The sequence below is a fragment of the Siniperca chuatsi genome, linkage group LG5 (genome assembly GCF_020085105.1).
Source record: "Siniperca chuatsi isolate FFG_IHB_CAS linkage group LG5, ASM2008510v1, whole genome shotgun sequence".
Classification (NCBI taxonomy): Eukaryota; Metazoa; Chordata; class Actinopteri; order Centrarchiformes; family Sinipercidae; genus Siniperca; species Siniperca chuatsi.
In genome coordinates this window covers 6,817,595-6,838,544 of record NC_058046.1, presented here as the reverse complement: position 1 = coordinate 6,838,544, position 20,950 = coordinate 6,817,595, and the positions used below count along the sequence as shown (strand labels likewise).

General features: G+C 41.2%; 1 protein-coding gene across 8 annotated transcripts in view; it reads right to left on the bottom strand.

Moving 5' to 3' along the window:
• Nucleotides 1-20,950, bottom strand: part of tncb (tenascin Cb) — an 88,959-nt gene that overhangs the window by 45,477 nt on the left and 22,532 nt on the right. For 2 of the 8 annotated variants that reach the window (XM_044196388.1, XM_044196387.1), the window contains exon 1: nt 4,973-5,403. The exons of 2 other annotated variants lie outside the window; for them this stretch is intronic. The gene's annotated coding sequence lies outside the window, so the exon portion shown is untranslated. Of the gene's footprint in view, nt 1-4,972; nt 5,405-10,932; nt 11,044-20,950 lie in introns of those variants that run through there. 4 more of the 8 variants (XM_044196386.1, XM_044196382.1, XM_044196385.1 and 1 more) reach the window with 4 other exon arrangements.

Sequence of the window (20,950 nt, the reverse complement as noted above, 5' to 3'; positions counted from 1 at the left end):
GGCCTATCGCGCTCACAGAACTGCCAGAGTGATTTGGAGCCAGAGTTGACATGTCTGACTGATACCACCCCAAAAAAGTCTATTTCTTCAACCAAAACCAATTTCCTACTTTGACACTAAGATACGGAGGAAAAACGAATGTTGAGCAAACGAGAGTGCTCGCTGGGTCAATCGTACAACAGTCAAATCTTAATTTACCTTTTACTGCATTGTGATTTGACTCGCGGCTCGCAGTGAGGCCCATCAATATTCTTTATGGCTCTTTCCCTGCGGTGTCTCCTTCTTGTGCTGCTGTTCTTGCTGGGTCCAGATGGAGAGGCTGGATGCTAGTCATTGTTCATGAGCTTTTTAACATGCTGGGTGCTGGTGACCTACTGTTTATTAGCCTAACCCCTGTGTGGTGTGGAGGCTTGGCAGCCTCATTCGCAGCTTTTACAGCACATCCACCTGCTGGTTTCACCAGACACTTGTAATTGCGTAGCCCTCTGTTCTACTTACATCCTCTCCTCAGCTTTCACACTGCACTGCAATTACTATAAAATCTGGCTAGTACCTGGCTGCTGCCTATGTTGTAATGCTGCACAAAAGTATTGATGTCAACTTCTGGGACTCATCTAAACTTACCATGAAACTAACACCTTCCCTCTCAGGTAATCAGCTGCAAGGTGAGAACACAATCGCAAAAGAGCTTTATGCTAGGCTTATTTTGCATGATTGTCACTTCTTGTGACATAACATAGAGGAGTGTAGACATTTTTCAGACAGCATGCGTCAATTGACCTACAGACTGAAAGATACTACCAACGAACATACTTAGTGACCCAGAACTGTCTTTTTTTGTACCAAATGAAACTATTTTTAATCCAGAGAATAGAAAATCCTCCCTTTCTATGTGGAATATCTTGGACATTTGAGGTGTGGAGTGACTAGAATGGTAAATTCAGACATTGGAGGGAGAGATTTTTTCAATAAAGTAGAAAGAATGCTGAGTAAACATGTAAGAGGACTTTGCAAGGCCTTTCAAAGACTGCATATTTCAGCACTTTACACTGGAGGTTTATTGGTTACTTCCATTCAGACAGGATGGGAAGGTTTTTTTTTTCTCTCTCCACTAGAAATGGAAGCGAGCATGTTGGCTGTGATACCCGGACATCTGTTTGTCCTTGTCTGTGATGAAAGCCTGAAGCGTGTTGCATGTCCAAATTGGGAGTGCCTTCCATTCAGATACTTGTATGAGCCTAATGACCCTGGTCCCCGGGGTCGGCTCTTCATTGGCATCCCCCGTTTTTTACCATTTTCCCCAATTTAAATTGTCTGCCCCTCTCAAAAGGGCCCCCATCTTGTTCCAAGAACATTATGGCTCATGCATTCCAATGTGCGAGGTCACTGGTGGAGGCAAAGTGTTAGAGCAAAGTGTCTACCACATGTGTTCGTCTATTGGATGCCTCCAATGGAGGGCTGAGCAATACAAAGGCATCCTGGATCCCACAGCTCCAAGACTTCCACTCCTTTCCTGTCACACATTAGCATCGGAGGAACATTAAAAACCATCTGGGATGCTTAAACCACTGGATTTCTTTGAGGGGGGTCTTTGTCTGTGTTGATGACTAATCTGACTGGGCCTGAGTGGGACACAGGAAAAGACTGTGGTGACTTTTGTGGTCATAATATACACATTGGTGCAAATTCCGACCCTTACAAACATTTATTTGAACACAAAGCCAGTGGAGAAAAAAGACACACTTCTTTTTGATGCAATCCTTCAAGTTCAGCCACAAATCTAACTATAACCAGATATTCCTAAAATTAGCTTAATTCAGAAATTTGGTATACATCATGTAAAAAAAGTGACATCTTCCCTTATAAAATGAGTGGTATTCCAAATATGATTGATGCCCTTTTGGAAAGGATAGCAGATACCCCAAGTAACTAGTTGACAAATCAGATAATACTTTGTCTTAAAGGTTGGATTCTCAATGTTTTGAATCTATGCTAGCAGCTCTGTGAGGCTGTGAGGCATTTTCTTAATACATCCATGGTACTTGGGCACGGCAGTGCTTTGAGCTAAATGCTAATGTCAGCAGGCTAACATGCTCAATTGCTGATGTTGAGCACATATAAAGTTTACCATCTCAGTTTAACATGTTAGTGTTCTCCTCTCTTAACATTAGATCTTCATGTTCACTGTGCTGAATGTGTCTTTTGGTTTGCTAGATTCAAGGTATTGAGAACCATCTGGACCACAGGTGGTCATATGCACTGAGCAGCATTGTCCAGGTGAAATTCTCCAGATGCACTGTACTGTATGTCAAATGTGGCAAAATTTCATTGAACACCACAATATCTAGAGCCAGCAAGACATTTCACCAGAAACCAGTGACAATGTTGAAGAGAGACAAAGGGAAGATGACAAAAAGATGACATTCATTTAGTCCACCCAAAACATCTCTGCCTATCTCCTGAGTCTTACCCAGTGTGGGTCATCTTGAATACCCACGATTACTGTTTGCTCTCAATCATCAGTGGAGGAGCTAAGTGGGGTTAAAGACAGTCACCCTCCCAGAGAGCTTTGTATGGAAACGGAGCGTTGGGAGCTAACAGCTGTCCAAACAAAGGCCCGTTTCCCACTCATCGTTATGACGAGTGTCAGCAGTGGCTACTCATATGCGTAGCCAAAGCATCATGAAACATTAATGCACCGAGCCTGGGCTGCCACCTACGATCGGATAGCACGCCTGGTATGCAGAAGTAGTCTGTATGTGAGCAGAAACTCATGTTCGACATGTTTGTATATCATTAAGTTGTGAAAATAAATCAAAATTAGACAAAAATCAATAGATTTTTGACATGGGTTGTCAAGCCAGCAGTGAACCTGAAGTCGCAGCCATAGAAATACAGTGAGGTACATTCATTGTGTCCACATCTCTTCATCATACACAATTACCATCCAGCAGGCGTTGCCCTGGTATCCTGTGGGTCTCCTCCATCACAGCCCACCTCATATCTCCATGCACACCCTCTTCTCGCTCTCCTCACTGACTTGCCTATTAAGCCCTCTCCCTCCCTCTAACCCACTCTTGCTAAGATGTACTTAGGAGTTCCAATATCAGACAGGCACCATGAGAATACTATTTTTCTCAAACAGCTTCAGGGTTATACAGTGTAATTCTGAGAAACCTGCAATAAAACCTGTCTTACCCTGCCTTGAAGTACTTCACTGGCTTTTAGTGGAGAATCCCACTGTGGTCTAGATACAGTTTTGGAGGCTTGCTCACTCTGGCAAGAATAAGATTTGACACTAAAAACTTTAAAGAGACTATGTACATTTTGAAAGCAGAAATTCTCTTACAAAGGAAAAGTTGAAATCATAAGCAGTAAAACACACCCTTTCACACTCTGGGGTTTTCGTACCACAGCCTTACTTGGTCTGGTATGACCAGAGTTTATGGTGGCTAATGGTTGCTAATGTTAGTGAACTACAAATTGGGCTGTGTAACTGATACTCCTGAGTCAGTTTGCTGACTCAGTGACATTAGTTATGACTCTTCTGTACTTGTGCCACTGTTACACTATATTTGAGCTTTTACCATTATCCCGTAATTGACACTTGTGGCCACAGAGGCCGCTGTTTTGCAAAAGTTGCATAGTCTAGCTTTAATTCTTAAATTTTTTTAAGCATAAATCAATTGATGGATAGTAAAAAATGAAAGCAATTGGCAACAATCCAGAAATCAAGCCATATCAGTGAATACCAGTTTATTTACTAATCCATCAAACATCTTATCCTTTATATCGTCTGTTTCTCATTCTGCAATCTCTTTGTGCGACACTACTGACAAACAAATGTGTGTGTGTGAGTGTGTGTGTGTGTGCAGTGTGTATGCTGGAGATCTGGGAGAGGAACCAACCAGCAGCTTCTAATACAGAGCAGCTGTCTGTCTTTTGGGTTACACAAGCCTACTGTCTGCTGTCAACCATAAAGTGTACAACTGGACCTACTCCGGCAAGCAGCACACACACACACACACACACACACACACACACACACACACTAACCCTACCCATGTCTCCTCCGCTATCCCATCAAACCACAACTCATCATCAGCCTTAATGCAAGCAGAATAATTCAGGAGATCATCACAGACTTCCATCTCTGAAGACATTACTCTTTTTTACCTGCTCTGGTAATAAATAGAAAATAGCCAGCAAGAGGAAACACTTTCACAGTAAAACATAATTGGCACCCAGGTGCATGCAGTAAAAAGCAAAATTAAGCCAGTCTCTGAAGTCTTCACTAGTAAAACATGAGGAAGAATTACAGAAGCTGCTTTGATGAATGGAAATTGTCTTTTTATTGTTAACACACACCCTCATTCTTTACGGGAAGTGAGAATGTAGCATTCAGCTTGGTTAGCTATGAAACAATTAGTTGATTAATTGACAGAAAATTAATTGACAGCAATTGTAATAAACAATTAATAGTCATTATGTTGCGCAAAAATGTCAAATGTTGGTTGGTTTTAGCTTTTCAAATGGGAGGATTTGCAGGTTTTCTCATATGTCTATCATTGTAAACTGAATATTTTTGGGTTTTGGACAAAACAAGTAATTTGAAGATGTCACACTCAGAACTTGTGGTTAGTATTTTTCACAATTTTTGACATTTCATAGACTAAACAATTGATAATGGACAGAAAAATTGCTACTGGAAATAATTCTTAGATGTAGCCCTACAGTTCATTTCATAAAAATGAAAATATAAAAATAAAACTGAAAATATTTCCTCCAGAAAGTTTTAATGTCAACTTATATAAAAGTGGAAAAAATCTGAGGGACTGTGGTTGAAGTTATTGAGTTGTCAAGCTCTGCAATTCAATTTTCTGAGTTATCTTAAACAGGCAAACCAATCAGCCCATTCATTCTGCTCCCATTCAAACACACCGGCTGCATGCCGGTAAAGAAGGTGACTTACCTCACACACAATGCTCACAGCCTCTCCACTGATTAGAAAATTAAAGCAGAAGCAGTGTTGAAGAGAGCCTTATCAGCCAGCCCTGACAAATGTTCTCACCAGTCTGTATCTTTCAGAGCGCTGACAGCTCTGTCATCTTCCCTCTTCTCTCTCTTCTCTTAGAGTGTTTACTCGAGTCTACCTAGAGAGCCGGCTGATGTTGTGCAGCCAGTGAGGAGAGAGAGAGGGTGAGAGAGAGAGGTAGAGAGACGGAGAGTGGCAGAGAGAGGGAGAGGGAGAGAGTGAGTGAAAGAGAGAATTCCCTTTCTCTTAAACAGTAGACCCTCTGCAGTCAGACTCCACTCCCACCTACTGCTCTCTTAAATGCCCCCCACCCATTCAGCCTCTCAACAGCATTGTGACTGAAAGCGAAGGAGCTGAAACGGGACGCCTCAAGGCTGGAAAGAGAGAGAGTGAGAGAGTGACTGGGAGAAAGATGGTAGGAGAGGAAATGGGGGGTGGGAGATGGGGGGTTGATGGGGGGAGGGGTTCGACCATTAGCAGCAAATTGCAGCCAGTTCCATTTGTGAGACTGATGATCCCAGTAAACACTAAATATATATTAAATATATATTAAAATGATGTACTGGACCAATGTTGAAAATATGGTACCAAAATAAAAGATCTGAAAATGTTGAGTTGCTTCTATTTGTGGTCCTTTTGTATAAAAGTCCTGTTACACCAGAAAGTCGCATAATGTAGTGGCTACTCGCAGGGCTAGTCGGTGAACTACTGTAGCTGACGAGCTAATGTCTAGCATGCTAGTTAGCTCGGATGCTGACGGAAATGAGTTCACAGTTTATTCAAAAAGATTTGTGATTTGTAACATCACCACATCTCATATCTGTCTGCAGACCATGACTACTTTGTGGTGCACTTTATACTCTGACAGAGGAGGATTAAATCACAGTGGATGGTGCAACACAGTTTATAAAGAAATTATACCTTCCTCCATTTTGGACTCTTCATTCCCTCAAAGGTTATAGCACTGTTAAGATGGTTTGCTAACGGTGTGAATTTGTGTGTCAATGCTGACCAAAGTTTAACTCGGCTAAAACTAATCACACGGATTTATTTCACCCTGGCAAGCAAATCCAGTTATTTCACCATTCAATTGCAACAAATTGATTTTGGCACAAAATGTAACGATTTTAAATGCTGTGATGGCTGGGCCTTAATAAGGACATTAAAGTTATAATCCTAAAGATTTCAGTCCTGGTGGATTTGGCGATACTTGTGGTTACTGATGGTAATGACAAGTGCATTTTAATAATATAGTAGAGGTCTTTATGGGTTCAAATGTTTTCAAGTTTGCATTCGGGTATTAGACATATTGTCACTTAGATCCAAGAGCCACGGCCATACAATGGGAATCTACCCTGATACCAAACCTTCCCATTGGACTAAACATAATTTGGACCCTCCACTGGACATGAGTACTGGGTCAGGTCTCGGGTTTTAGGAACCGAGTGGACTTGAGAAGACCTCTATAATACAGGTACAAAGAGTTTAGTTCGAAAAAGGCATGTGTATCGACCACTGGACGCAACAAACACACCTTGAGTCTATCAGAAATGCAACAGAAGAAGACCAACTTGTGTTCACACGGTTTACAGCACAGTCAAACTTACCATGGGCTGAGCAACAACATCCTTCCTCTTTCACTTCGCCATGTTAATAATTAATAATATTAAAAATAATAATGCAAGGAAGAGCGCCATGTCCGCCTAAGGGTTGTGTCACAGAACTCGTGGTCAAGGCCAAAAAAATGTTGACATGCATTTTGTTGAGATGCTGTAAATCATCCACTACCTATGACACACTAAAATAAGCAATTGTAGCATTGGATGCTCACATCTTGACTCCCATCTTGTCTGGACGTGCCACTATCAGGTTACTACTCTGATGCTGGCATAAAGAAGACAGTCAACATCTACAACACCCTTATTCAAATGTCCAGCACTAGTTGTTGTCTACTGCATAACATCCAAAACATGGATGCATCACTTCCTTTGAATCCCTTGGGTACGGAATTTGGAAAAGGTGGATTCTGTGAGTCACAATGAAAACTAATATGTAGAAGAGCAACTAGAGAAAGAAAATGCATAGGATGGTGATAGCTGACAAAATGTTGACCATAAATGGTATCAAACATGTGGTTTGATATAATGAAAATCTCAAAGATTAGGACTTTTGTCTTAATCTTTGAGTTTGAGTTACAGTATTTTCTGGAAATTGCATACTTGTATGGCTGTCACTGACCTTAGTCAGCTCAGAAGTAACAAATTCAGATGTGATTATGTTGATGGAATGGTGGAACAGTGGCTTCTTTGCCACCGACTCATCCATTTAACTGCTCAGGCGAAGACCACCAAGTAGAAACCTGACACGCTGGATGAAACAGTCGTGTCAGTAACCATCTCTTGATTAGAGTTTGCTCAGGGTACCAAACGTACGCTGGTTGCAATTACCAGTCGTTCTGCTCTCAAGAATGTGATGTAAACAGGCAGCGCTTCAAATAAACACAGAAACAAAGAGCTCAGGAGGATCCTGTGCCACACAGCTCCTATCAGCCCCTCGTTCTGAGGAAAAAAACGCACACTTCAAAGCCAGAGAGCCAGTGTGGAGGATGGCGTGACACTCATTAAGTCAGAATATGACCTCTCAGACTGATCATACAGGGCTTTGCTGGTGGGGATGATGGTGGGATAAGACCTTCACAAATATAGGTTTTCTTTTTTGCTTGATGTATCATTTCTTGTGCAAACTTTGAAAGGTGCTAATGACGAGGGTCCAAGTCATTTTGAAGCTAAATAAATATATCTTATTCAAACTTGTGTAAAACAGCCTTTCGGGGAAATATGGGGAAAATATTTCCCCGAAAATACGGGGAAATGTCCAAACTCAAATGCCCCACATGTTTATAAAGATTGGTGGTATGTGAGTGAATATCCATACCGAACATCGGTGGGGTGTATGTGCTGAGGGTTTCGTCCAGGCTGAGTGGAGCTTTTCCCAGCAGGGGAAATGATCCTCATCTTGTTGCTGAGAGCCGGTAGCCAGTCAGGCAGAAAAGATCTTCTCTAATCCTATATACAGCACAATGGCACATATGTAGCATGGCTATCGAGTGATAAAAAGCAAATTCAATGACTTGAGGGGCCCTAAATTCATTTTCATCCCCGCTCCCCAGGGAGAGGGAGGAAATCTATACAATCCGGGGGCAAAGATATTTTTTTTAATGACTTCTGGCTGTAATGATATCATTTAGATGAGATGATGGGTTAAAAGCTTGGCTATGTATAGCACTTGTTTTAAATGACTGTAAATGTAGATTCCCTGCGTTTCTCCATCTGTTCCTGTTCTCACCTTCTCTCTCTCTCTTTCTCTCTCCTTCCTTCACAGCCTCACCAGGTTTCGCAGAGAATTGCTGTGGGAGTTCTCCACCTCCCTGTTTGTGAAGGCGTACCTGTTCACCGACTTTCAGAGCAAGTGAACTGAGCGGGTTTGATTTCCCAGATGACACCCTGTACGTGCATCCTCGCCTGTCATCCAATTTCTACCAGACGTCTGCTTGAGGGAGCCCATTTTATTTCCATTAGAGCACAACAATGTTCAGTTTTATCGGCTGTCATTTAACATATACACAGACAGAGAAATGCTACAAAAACATGCCAAGCAAAGAGAGAGAACGACTACCTGCACTGAATGTTACAGGATTGATGTTGTATAAGGTTGGAAACATCGCCAGGGACTGCAAAAGGACAGGCTATTTTCAAAAACAGGTTTCCACTACACAACCTATTTAAATTCAATTTATGAGCTGCAGTGTGCAATGTAATCAATTATGAAACAATATACAGTAACTTAATTGTGGTGCTGGTATTCACAGCGTATAACTCACTGCTGAAAAATCTAGTGGCAGCAAGAGGAAAAATGAGGCAAAGGTTGCCTGGAGCACTTATAATAAGGTCTTCTTGCCACTGTATAATTGGTGGCATCTAACTTGAAGGAAAGGAAAGGGACTCTGTGGGAAGTGAGACACGTTCTGTCAATGACAGTGAGACCTAATTATACTATGGAGCCCCTGCAGCCATGGAGGATGTCAAAGCGGGCAGCAATAAGGCAGCCGATGGGGAAGACACACCACCCGCCATGGGCGTGTGTGAGCTTGCAGGTGACCTGGAAAGACCTGTTTACCTCATTAAAAATTAATCACAAGGTAATAAGGGCCCCGCTCCCATTCCTCCCCTCCCTCCCAATGTCTGTCCTTCATCCATTATGCAGCAGCAAGGTGGGACGGCGCAGGTTAAGTCCTTAGGGAGGGTCACTTGGACAGAGACCCAGTCTGCCTCCTCCTCCCAAAGCTACTGAAGCCCTGCCTCTGTAATGCAATAATGAGACAATAACACAGTGATGGGAAGCATAATGTAGGTGATGAGCATTGAGGTAGGGAGTCCAAGCAGAAGCAGCCATCAGCGATAAGCCTGTGGCCACAATAAGTTAAACAAGGGAGAAACAGCCTATTAGCAGTGATCCATAATTCATAACGCAGGGAGTAGATAGGCCCGACGATAGCTTTCATGAGACCTGGAGGCACAGAGAAACCAAGTTTTCTGTTTTGCTGTTCTGCAGCTGTTTACATAGCTATTTGCATCATATTTGCAAAATAAATTGTTTAATCTAAGAGGGATTGTAATTTAGAGGTCAGAGAAACGGGCCTAAGATCTGAAGGTCACTAGGTAGAATCTCTGACTGGAGAAACTAGAAAGAGAAAGAAGTCAAGAATCCCACATTGCCATTCCCAATATTTTGTGAAACTAATTGATTTGCTTTCTTTCAAAGAGTGAGATAAGAAGTGGAAAATATGCCTACCAATACCTCTAAAGCTGTTTAATCTGCACATAAAGAGAAATGTAAACACAATAATTTGTGATTGTGCGTTATATTCTGGACCTATTTCAGCAGGGCACAGAGACTTTGCCAGGTTTAGAGCAAAGTTTGAGTTGCTTCAGTACAAACCTTGTCTGGACCTGTAAATATATCTAACTTCTGAGTTTTTGAGTGCTGATATTGAGTGGTAGTGAAGCAATATACAGATTATAGTATCCACAGGCTAAGGAGCACTGAGTCTATGTCTGACACTGGGACGTAAACAAATCTGGCTGGTCTGAAGCCTCTAAGTGGCATCTTCGGTATTCTTTGGCATACTGGGAGCAGTTCAACATGTACAGGAAGTGGCGAGGGCAGAGAGTATGTACGAGAGCTGGTATTGGCAGCAGTCGAGCCGAGTCAGATCAAGTTGAGTACACAGGTTTGTGGTACTGAACGATATCAGCGGCGAGCGCATGCATCTACGGTAAGCCCTGAGGAGGGAATGTGTCAATCAGTCACCATCTGGACTGATTACAACAAGCTAAACTTTATCACAGTGCTCAAGTGAGTTTGTAACACTGTTTAAGGTTGTAACGGTTCTATTTTGATTGCTGGAAGTTAGCTTGATAATATATAAAATCCGAGTAGGCAGGAGAAGACGCAAGCTTTATTTTTTTCAACGATGAACTCATGACGCACTGCAAGGCTATAGCTATTTCCTGAAAGCAGTATGTATTGCAGCCCTGGTACTGGAAAAAAAAGTAGAAAATATTTATTCATTTATTTTTTGCCAGAACTAAACAAAACCTGTGCAAGTGACTATCTGTATCTTGCAAACCATGCTAAAGCCAGCCAAGCTTTGCACACTGTGGTCATAAAATATATAGTGTATTCAGTTCTTTGTTCATACTGTTTTAGGCCACACACAGTCACAACTGCTGCACTTATCTATATAAATAGCCAATAAATGTCCTCAACACAGTGTCAGGACCTTGTATCTGTGCTGTGGTCTCTGACCTTTGGCCTTATAACCATTCCCCACCCACCTTTTGTGTTGCTACAGTTGGCACCCGGTTCCCTCTGACTCCGCTTGCATTTGACAGCTGCTTCAGTCATCCAAGCTGACCGTGCACATTCGATACTTTTACTCTCTGGATCTGTTTGATACACAAGACATTTAATGCTACAAGTTGACAGAATAAAAGCAACTCTTTCAGACGTGACAGATTTACAGCCCACATGTTACGCAATAAACACCAATCCCTAAATTATTCCATTCTTGTATATTTGTGTTTTTTTATAATAAATGGCCCATTTTAACCAGTGAACACCACCATCCTTCTATAAACAAACAGAGGTTTAACAGAACATGTCAAGACAAGTAAACCATTTCCTCCTGACTGGCTGTCCACAAAAGACTGGGTTTTAGGTGGAATGAGAATTTTATTACCAGGAACCTGACTAAGCTACAGGAAGCCAATGTTAAATGTTTAAACCATCCAAATCATGAAAATGCAAGTCCTGTCTAGTTTGAAAGGTTGGGTGAAGGAACACTATTCAACTAGTGATGACAAAATAAAATGATCAAATATTCTTCTTTAAAAACCCCAAATACTTTGAATAGCAGAAATGATCCATGATCTGTGCTGGCGGGAAATAATTGGCGTTTTGAAAGTGGAATTGATAGCTAGTGTAACTGATGAAAATAGCTGTCCTGCCTATTCCCAGACAGTACAGAGTGGAATGTGTTTAGTAAGAGCTGGGGACCTCCTGGGTGAAATGACCCCCTGAGACCTGACCTCACCCAGGAGTGACAAGGAGAAAGCAATGCCACACAAACCCAACTGGGACACACAAGTGATCCCAGGTTACAAGACTCTCATCTTTCAACTCCTCCGGCCTCCTGCAGGTTAACACAGGGCCAAGAGAGCTCAAAAATGAAGGTGGAAGGGGTGGAGACGATAGTGAACTGCACTACATCATGCACTGACAGACAATAAACAAATTATCTTCAAGACAATGTGTTTTCCATTAAAATATGTATTTTACCTTAAGTGATGCAACTGCTTTTCTGAACCTGAGAAACAACTGTTTACACGTTTCTGTGAAAAACTAAAAGTTGTAAAGATAAAAACATAAAAACATAATTTAACTAGTGCCCCCAAATTAAAATCTTACCATACTTTAGCTTTAGAAGAGAGCTGTTTTCTAGCCATATTCAGCCATTGCAGAACACTGAAGCACTGAAGCAGTGAATATCAGTATGTTAGTTAAAGTCACAATTTGCTAACACAACTATTTCTATTCCCATTTCAACGAATATCACATCTCTTACCGCTCTCTATGACAGCAAGCTTTTCACCCGCCTTCGAGTGCGGCCATTCAGAACAGCTATAAACACTTTTGCCTTCAGACAACTGACAACACTTCGTCAAACTAGTTATTTTCTAGCGTACCCTGGCCTTTAGCAGCATGCAAGTCTGCATTCAGCAGCATGACATGTTGGCCTAGGTTATATCGAAATGTAACTACTTCAACTGATCAATGGAAATGTCAAATACAGAAATCGTGTAAGATGCTGCCAGTTAAGTGCATGTCTTCTTCCCATGCCATATTAATCCCATGTCACATTTACTGTACAAACTGTCAGCTGGGGAAATTTTTCTGTCGGCTCTGATATCTCCCATTGACAGCACAAATGTTGGAGGTATGTCAACACAAGCCACAAACTGCAGGAATCCACCAGTGTAATTAGATGTCATTAGAAAAGGCAGGTAATGCAGTTTGTTTATTAAATTCATAAGTGAAAATGGTGATGAGTAGGATGAACCATTGTTGGTGTGGGAAGAGAATTTACTTCACTAGTTTATGAAACAGCTTATTATTTCACTCATAAGTTGGTTATTTCCTGTGGGCAGATGTTCAGCCACTTGCCATGCCTGACTGGACTGGGAATTCATTTTATTTACTGCTAATTGGTGAATTTTCTTTCATACTTTGATGTAAAATAGGGCTCTATTTATCACAAAAGGGCTACACCAGGATGTTATTTACCTGTTGTTGGTTTTTTTCTTCCATGCCAACATTATTTTGTATGAGCATGCATTATCTTTAGGAGATAATGGATATCTAATTTTAAAACCTTTTATTATCAGTTTGCAATTCTGCACACCTCATTTCTTTGTGGAAACACATATCAGCCTGCACCATTTTTTTTTTGTAATAATATGTAACAGCATGAATTCCTCCCCTTATCTCTTCTATTTTAAGCCATGCAGAGGAGCCCCTATAGAACAGTATGGCAGATCCCACCCGTTGTCTCCTAGCTGAACCCGAGCTCATATTTAACATCACACAGGTGGAGACAGATACACAGCTTCTGTATATGTCAGACTTTATTGCTTTGTAGATTAACATGTCGGGGAGTTCAGAGTATTCCGACAAGCCTATAAAGCCTAAGCTACAGTAATATAGCTTATGGTTTAAATATGATGTGATTTGTGCCGCAAACCATAACAGAAGCGTAAGCTGCAGGATTCAATCTGACAACAAGGATCCAGAGTTGATATTTTACCATCACAGAAAAGTTGCACCTTTGCAAAAAGAAATTCCTGTATTTTGCTTCCTCAGCATACTAACACAGCGCTCACACACTCATCACTCTTTCTGTGGTGGCCCTGAAAGCTCAACACACTGCAGCTTAAGAAAATACATGTAAATAGACAAATCACAGGCAAATGAAGAAAATATCTATCAGACAACACAAGCAAAACACAGACAAAACAACCAAACACAGACAACACAACCAGACACAGACAACACAACCAAATAGACAACACAACCAAACAGACACCACACTGCAAACACAGACAACACAACCAAACAAAGACAACACATCCAAACACAGACAACACAACCAAAGACAGACAACACAACCAAACAGACAACACAACCAAACAAACACCACACTGCAAACACAGACAACACAACCAAACAGACACCACACTGCAAACACAGACAATAAAACCAGACAGGCAACACAACCAAACACAGACAACACAACCAAACACAGACAACACAACCAGACACAGACAACACAACCAAACAAAGACAATACAACCAAACAGACAACACAACCAAACAGACAACACAACCAAACAGACAACACAACCAAACATTGCTCCATTTGTGTTATCAAATTGGTGAAGAGGATTTCTTCATTTGATTGTCTTTTGTCTATTTGTGTGTGTTTTCTTTAGTGCGTTCAGCTCTCATGGCCTGCGTAGTTTACATTAGAAGTTAAAGAAATATGAAGATGCACACAATAACTGAAGCTCCCTTCAACACACATTGCAGATATGGACAGGGGAGGACATCCTCACAGACAGAGGTTATAGTTAAAGCTAGAGAGTTCCCTGTCACAGCACAGCTCCATTCAAGCCCAGCATCTCTTTATGGTCGCTTTACCACAGTCTGTCTGGGCAAAGGGTTCAGGCCAGTGTCTTTTCCTCTTTTGTCTGCTCTCCTGGGGGACATGAATAGGAGGTTGGGGCCCGAACAAAAGGCAGATCATGGGTCTATTGGGGGGGACAAATGGGCTTAGTTTGGGTAATGTCAGCCAAAAGGAAAGGGAGGTCTGGGGAAGTATTGAGCCTCACCTAGGACCGGAACAGGAGGGGAGATGAGTTCTCCAGGATGAACAGCTGAGATCCTCCTTCCCACACTGCACATGCTCCGTCACTATCTGACAACAACAGGGCCCATACTGTCTACAGGCGGAGGGAGGGAGCGAGACGGAGGTATGGGTGGTGAAAGGGTGAGAAACACCAGCTGATTCTGATTGCATGTTTCTCCATGGTAACTGTTAGCTCTGATCAGTGATGCAGTCCTAATAAAAAGAAGGGTGAGCTATGACCTCTGGCTGGTGATCATTACAACAAGATGTATTACATAGTTCACAGGCACATTTCTGCCTTTTTTTACACCCGAATCTTATATACCATTACACTCACTAATAACTACTACTACTATGTAATTATGGATGCTACAAGTTTATGGCACAGAGTTTTGTCTTAAAAAGTAATAACATTCTTATTCCAAAAACAATAAAGTGGGGAAACTGAATTTAGGTTTAGGTTTACCCTCCATAAAGGCCATACACATCAAAGTGTAATCTGCTTATGAATTGCTTCTTTTGACAATTAAATTATACAAATTTTAAAATATCTCATATGCTGTTTTATATTCCTTTACCACTACAACTTGTGAGCAACAGCCAGAATATTTTCTGGGATCAAGATAAGACCTTTTCGTTCAAAGGAGATGGAGTTGAGATTTCTCTAAATGTCACCTTATCACAAATGCCATTTGAATTCCACTCTTCCACCCGCCTTTGCTGCTTCACACTTTCATTTTTTTTGTAAAAAACATTTCTTTGTGCACACCCCTACTCTTCCCATACACACACACTCCTCACCGTCCCCATGTCATTCCCCCCAACTCCCTTGTGGTTTTCCTTGTCTGCTGCTGCTTGCCTTTAACCCCTTCTCCTGCGTCACTAATCCTGCAGACAGCCACACAGAAAGCAAGTTATACTGCAGACCACAGCCTATGTGAGCGGAAACATTGGCTGTTTATAGTAGAACAAGAAGAAAATTATGAAGGAAAAGAAAAACTGAATTGTTTTTCCACTGGCTTTTCTATAGGCAACATTTAACCTGAACAGATTTTAATTAAGCATCCCAAGCAGATCTACATAAGTACATAAAGTAGAAGCAGAAGTAGACTTCAGAGTGTTTCCTCACCAGAAAAATTACAGCATGGGTCATTTGTTCAAATGCTTTCACAAAAAATACAAAATAGAAATTTTTAACTCAAGGTCTACTTACTAGCTTTATCTTGGCTTTCAACTGCATTTCATGGGCTTCCTGACAAGGAAGCTTTCCTGTCCTCTTGTGGTAGTGCGATTAATAACTGTCTTCTTTCAGATGTAATGACAGAAACAGCGTGATGTTAAAGAGCAACAAAACCTCTTACAGTGTTTCTACACAGGAGGCATTTCAGTTGTGTTGTCTAACACGCGGTTTGCATTTCACTCCCTCTATATGCTCATAAACACAACCGGAAACATGTTTTTACACTTCAAATCTATTTTCTTCCATTTTACACACAAAACTACAGTAATTGTTTGTTGGGCTCTGAACGCTGCCTAAATGCATCGCGGGCCACAGTTCGTTTCCGGTCTCCTACCAACGATGACCAACAGTCAAGGTTGGTCATCGTTGGTTTCTTTTCCCTGTGACCACAATCTTTCCCTAACTAAGAGGTGATTTAATATTGCACTTCGATAAAGATGGGGGACAGATTTTTTAAAAATGGTCCAAATTTAAGCAGCAGAGGCTGAGATATCCTAACTTTTAGTCCTCCTGTAATGCAACTTGATAGCATCTTTCACTGGACCTCTTCTGACTAGCAACTGCCCATGTCTTTCAAAATTCATGCCACCAGTTTGTAACACAGTGTCCAAGACCAAGCTGAGATAAATCTGATGACATCATAAGGGTTGTTTTTGCAGACTTTAGAAACCAGAGCCCCAGAAGACACTATACGACTGCTTTTGCATGCTGCGTGGTACTCCTCATGACAAGCAAACTGACCTTCATGTGTAAAATCAGTGGGCTGCTCTTATTTCCAAGTAGTTTCAGTTGCCTAAACATAACCAAATCTTAATTATTGAGATGACACATGGGTTGTTCACTGAAAAATTACCTATTTTATTATTTAAGTATGAGGATAAGTTATAGAGGTATACGTTTTTTAGACATGAAGAAAAATCATATCTCAAAAGCCAAACATTTAGTTTTTAATTTATATTTCATTAAAGGTTCTTTGTGAAACCAGTAAAATCCACTGGTGTCTCTGGTGTTAATTGATACTCTCTTACTGTCCTGCACTCCTGAGTGACATTTAATAGCACCTTGTTAAACAGATGAAAACACAGTCTAGAGCCGGTTGTAATGATGTCAGTGACGTGAATGATGACCGACGGCGACCTCTGGGTACGAGGCCGGCCGACAGGCTGACAGATGATGTGTGAAGCGACAGGAGATGAGCTGCTGAATAATGGGCCCTTGTCAAAGCCTTTTCCACTACTTTAGAGGAGCTAGCACACAAGGCAGCGCAGCCCGGGCTCCCATGATTGATGCCCACCTCGGGACTGGGCTCTGATAGGCTGTTGGTGGTCCCTGAATGTGAATGAAATGTAGCTCTTGTTTCAGTCATGTCACAATGCTACAGCCATCCACAATGTCTTTATTTGCTACAGTGACAAAGGCATAAAAAATGCCATGTTTTGCAAATCTATTTAAGCTCTGTGAGGATATCTGTTAGAGAAACTGTGGTGCAATGAATTTTAATGAGTCCCATTCTCTTAGAAATTCAATGAAAAAGGTGTTTCTAATGGAAACTGAGGCATGGGGATGTTAACTTTTACAGCTTATCTCCACTGTTTATATTATCTACCTCCTTCTCTTCTTTCTCCCATCCTTACTTTCTCCTTTCGTACCTTTACATAACCATCTTTTCTCTCTTTGCTTTTGTCAAGCAGTGAAACGAGTACGAGCCAGACTTTATAATATTTCAAAGCGCTATGTTATTTACCACTACCCATCTCAAAAAAAGCACCTGCAAGCCAAAGAAGGGAGCCTGTACCTCTGGAGAAAACACCCGTCCATCATAACACCGCAGCAGCTGTGATGGATAGAGGTGAGAGGTGAGGGCAGGCCGGTCAGCCGAGAGCAGAAGGTCCACCGGACAATAGAGCGGAGAGCTTGGCCTTAAGAGGCAGCTTTGGACAAATCACATTAAGCAGCTGGTAAGAGATTCGAGTGCCGCTCTGCTCCCCACATCCATTATATTTTCTCAATCAGCTTCAAGGATGAGCCAATAGGATGCTATTCTCTATGTCACCATTGTCCTCCTCAGGAAAACGCCAGAGTGATGCGCTCTAAATGGTGGTAATTAGCTTCTCATGAGCCTCTAAATTGCATGTTTGTAATGGTAATATGGGTTGTTTTGGAACTGCCTGACTTTGACACTGCAGACCATGATTTGTAAAATAATACAGTACTGTACAAGTTGTATTTATTTTTCTGCCATGATAGCTCCTCCTACATTAGTGCTCTGCAGTGGGCATACATTTTTGGTTTTGACTGACAATGTAGGTACTGGTAATTTGATTGGTGTAACATCTGTGTGGGCAGGCATTAAAAATAGGGTTATACAAATCTAACAGCAGTATGGATTCCAAAATTTTGAATCTTGTAAAGGGACAGATATTTTCAATCGCTAACGGTACATAACCAACATTATGTGGGTTTGCCTCAGTCAATAGCACACCATAAAAGTTGAGCGTGTGTAATATTCTGACCTAGTATCCCCTCCTCTCAGATTTTTTTTCTTGCAATGCTTGAGAGTTTTGCAGGAATTGCGATGCACAAAATAAACTTTTCCACCATTTTTCTCTACAGCAAAATTATTGCCATCGTAACGTCGGTCTCCTGTCAGTGAAAGAATCCCATTGGATCCATTGTGGGGGTAAGCGTATTTGGGGTCAATGTTCAATTTAGTTAAACTTCGACCACTATACCTGGTGAAAAATCAGCCGCCTGAGCTCAGCCGCTCTCTCAATTGGAAATAATGGCCTAGCCCTGCACAATGTCGAAGTTGTGCTTTAGGTGTAAAAGTCCTGTTAGACACTGTTTTCACCACAAAACACAGTTTTATGCAGTTTTTAGTGAAACTGCTTTGGAAACAAGTAAAGTTATCTCAGCCCACTAGTAGTTGTTTCATGGCACAGTGTCCAGCCAAAATAATTTCCATGCAGATATTGTGGCATATGTAGCAACAGACTGGCTGCAGACACAAATTGTGCTACTGAAAGGTCACAGTTTAAACCTTCACAGCAGCCCATCAACTGCTAAGGTGTCCCTGAGCAGCTACTAAAGCACACCTGATAGACAGTATCACAGATGGCAGTATGTGGCTCTATAGCTGCTAAATGCTCCACTATGTTCACGAGCGAAGGGTAATTCGTTGTCATGGCTACAATAATAACCACATGGCGTGGCTATGGAACAATCGTGGTTGTGGTTAAAAGAAACCTACGTTGGCTCAATGGGAAACAAACTGCGGTCTCCTGTGTGCGGACATTGTCATTGCATAATAACACCACCTGACTTCTTCCTTTGATCCCAAAGGATGAGAGTTATAATCCTATGGTCGCTGGAGGGCTTTGTCATTTGAACGTTTTGGGGCACTTGCTGAAATGATTCTGTTGGGGGTTTTTTTTAAATATTGATTATAGCCGCATTAAAAGTCATAAATGAAATCAATAGCTGCCCCAACTTTGTCTACGTTTAAATCCAGGTTAACTGTCATGTTCTCCACTGCCACTGACTGAACCTTTAGCCTGCATGATCGCCCACATTGCACGTAGATCTTCACCTATCTATTTCTCTGTTATCTTTTTCATTTACTTTAAAAATGTCTAGAATGTTTTAATTTGCCTTGTAATGTTTTATGCTGTAGTTGTTTTTTAATGTTTGTAACACATTATGTAAAGTACTTTAAATTGCCTTTGTGTATGAAATGTGCTCAACAAATAAACTTTCTTTACCTAGCTTAAATTACGTGTTAGGATGTGATATTTTTTGCAGATTACAAACCGTATTCTTCCTATTGTTCAACACAACGAAAAAATGTTGCCTTTGCAGTATAGAAGTGTATAAGCATTCTCTTTTCTCTCTCAGCTCGTAGGCATGCTCATCTGTAAAAACACTGTTAATGATTCATCTTCTCCTGTGCAGGGATGGAGAAATGGAGGTACAGATGCAGAGGGAAGGATGGAGGGAAATGGGGACTACTAAGTGTTTATTAATGATAAACTAGCTTCAGAGACTCCAGAGGGCTCAGCGATCTCCCGAGGTGTAGAGTCTGCTCTATTTATTCTCACAACCTGTCAGCCATTTGAAACAAAGAGAAAATATATCTGGAGCCCTGCTGTGCTCACTTATGGAGCCTTGCAAATGTCTCCCAAACATGAATTACATCCAAATTTACCCTAGAGCTTTTCTTTAATGATGGCAGGTCTGTTTGAATTCTAATGGATTCAAATTATGGATGGAAACACAGAGTGAAGAAGAGGAAGAAGAATGCAGGCTTTCAGTTATAATGGTGGGGTTAGTGGTTATAGAAATATGCCATGTTCCTGGGAAAGGAGCCTATTGGTCAAGAAAATAAGACAACAAAATCATGCATGTGTTCTTAGTAAATTGAATAATAGCATTATCCACAGCAGTGGTTCTAAACCTTGGTTCTCAGGAACCAAAGTGCCACTGATTTTCTGTCCCAACAGGTTATTAATTACATCCCAAGCATAAATCAGTCCTTGATTGCATGGCTACAATGAAAAGCAGCATGAGTCCTGAGGGCCAGGACTGACAGTAAATGATCCTGAGTAATGACACTGACCTTTCAGGAAATAAAAAACAGTTGTTAGTGTTTTAATGTTTATGTGACCTCATGCGGTCATGAGAGTAATTACTGTCGTCTCTAAGTATCAAAGGCAGGCGTTTGTTATACCATTGCAAAAAGTCTTATGGGGACTCTTGGGATGGAAAGTTGGGTGCAGCTTTGACACTGGTGCCTTTTAATCATGATCATAACCTTTCTCTAATCTTAACGCAAAATGTATTAATTTAATTTTTTATTTTTTGGCCACTTGGAGTCAGCGGAACAAACTGGAAACACAACACTGCCATATTAATTTGTTATATTGTTGATATGGCTGACATGTTAGCAAACAGTTGCCTATTTACACACGGACACGTAGCAACATTAGCATTGATTTGGCGTTGTGTTTCTGGATGCCATTTGGTGCTGGGAAGGCATCATACATTGGGTTTATCAATGCTTTTTTGATGAAAACAGCTACCAACTGCGGTTGAGAGCGCACAGACAATACGTAGACCGTAAAACCAAAACAATAAGCTGAAAGATGCTAAA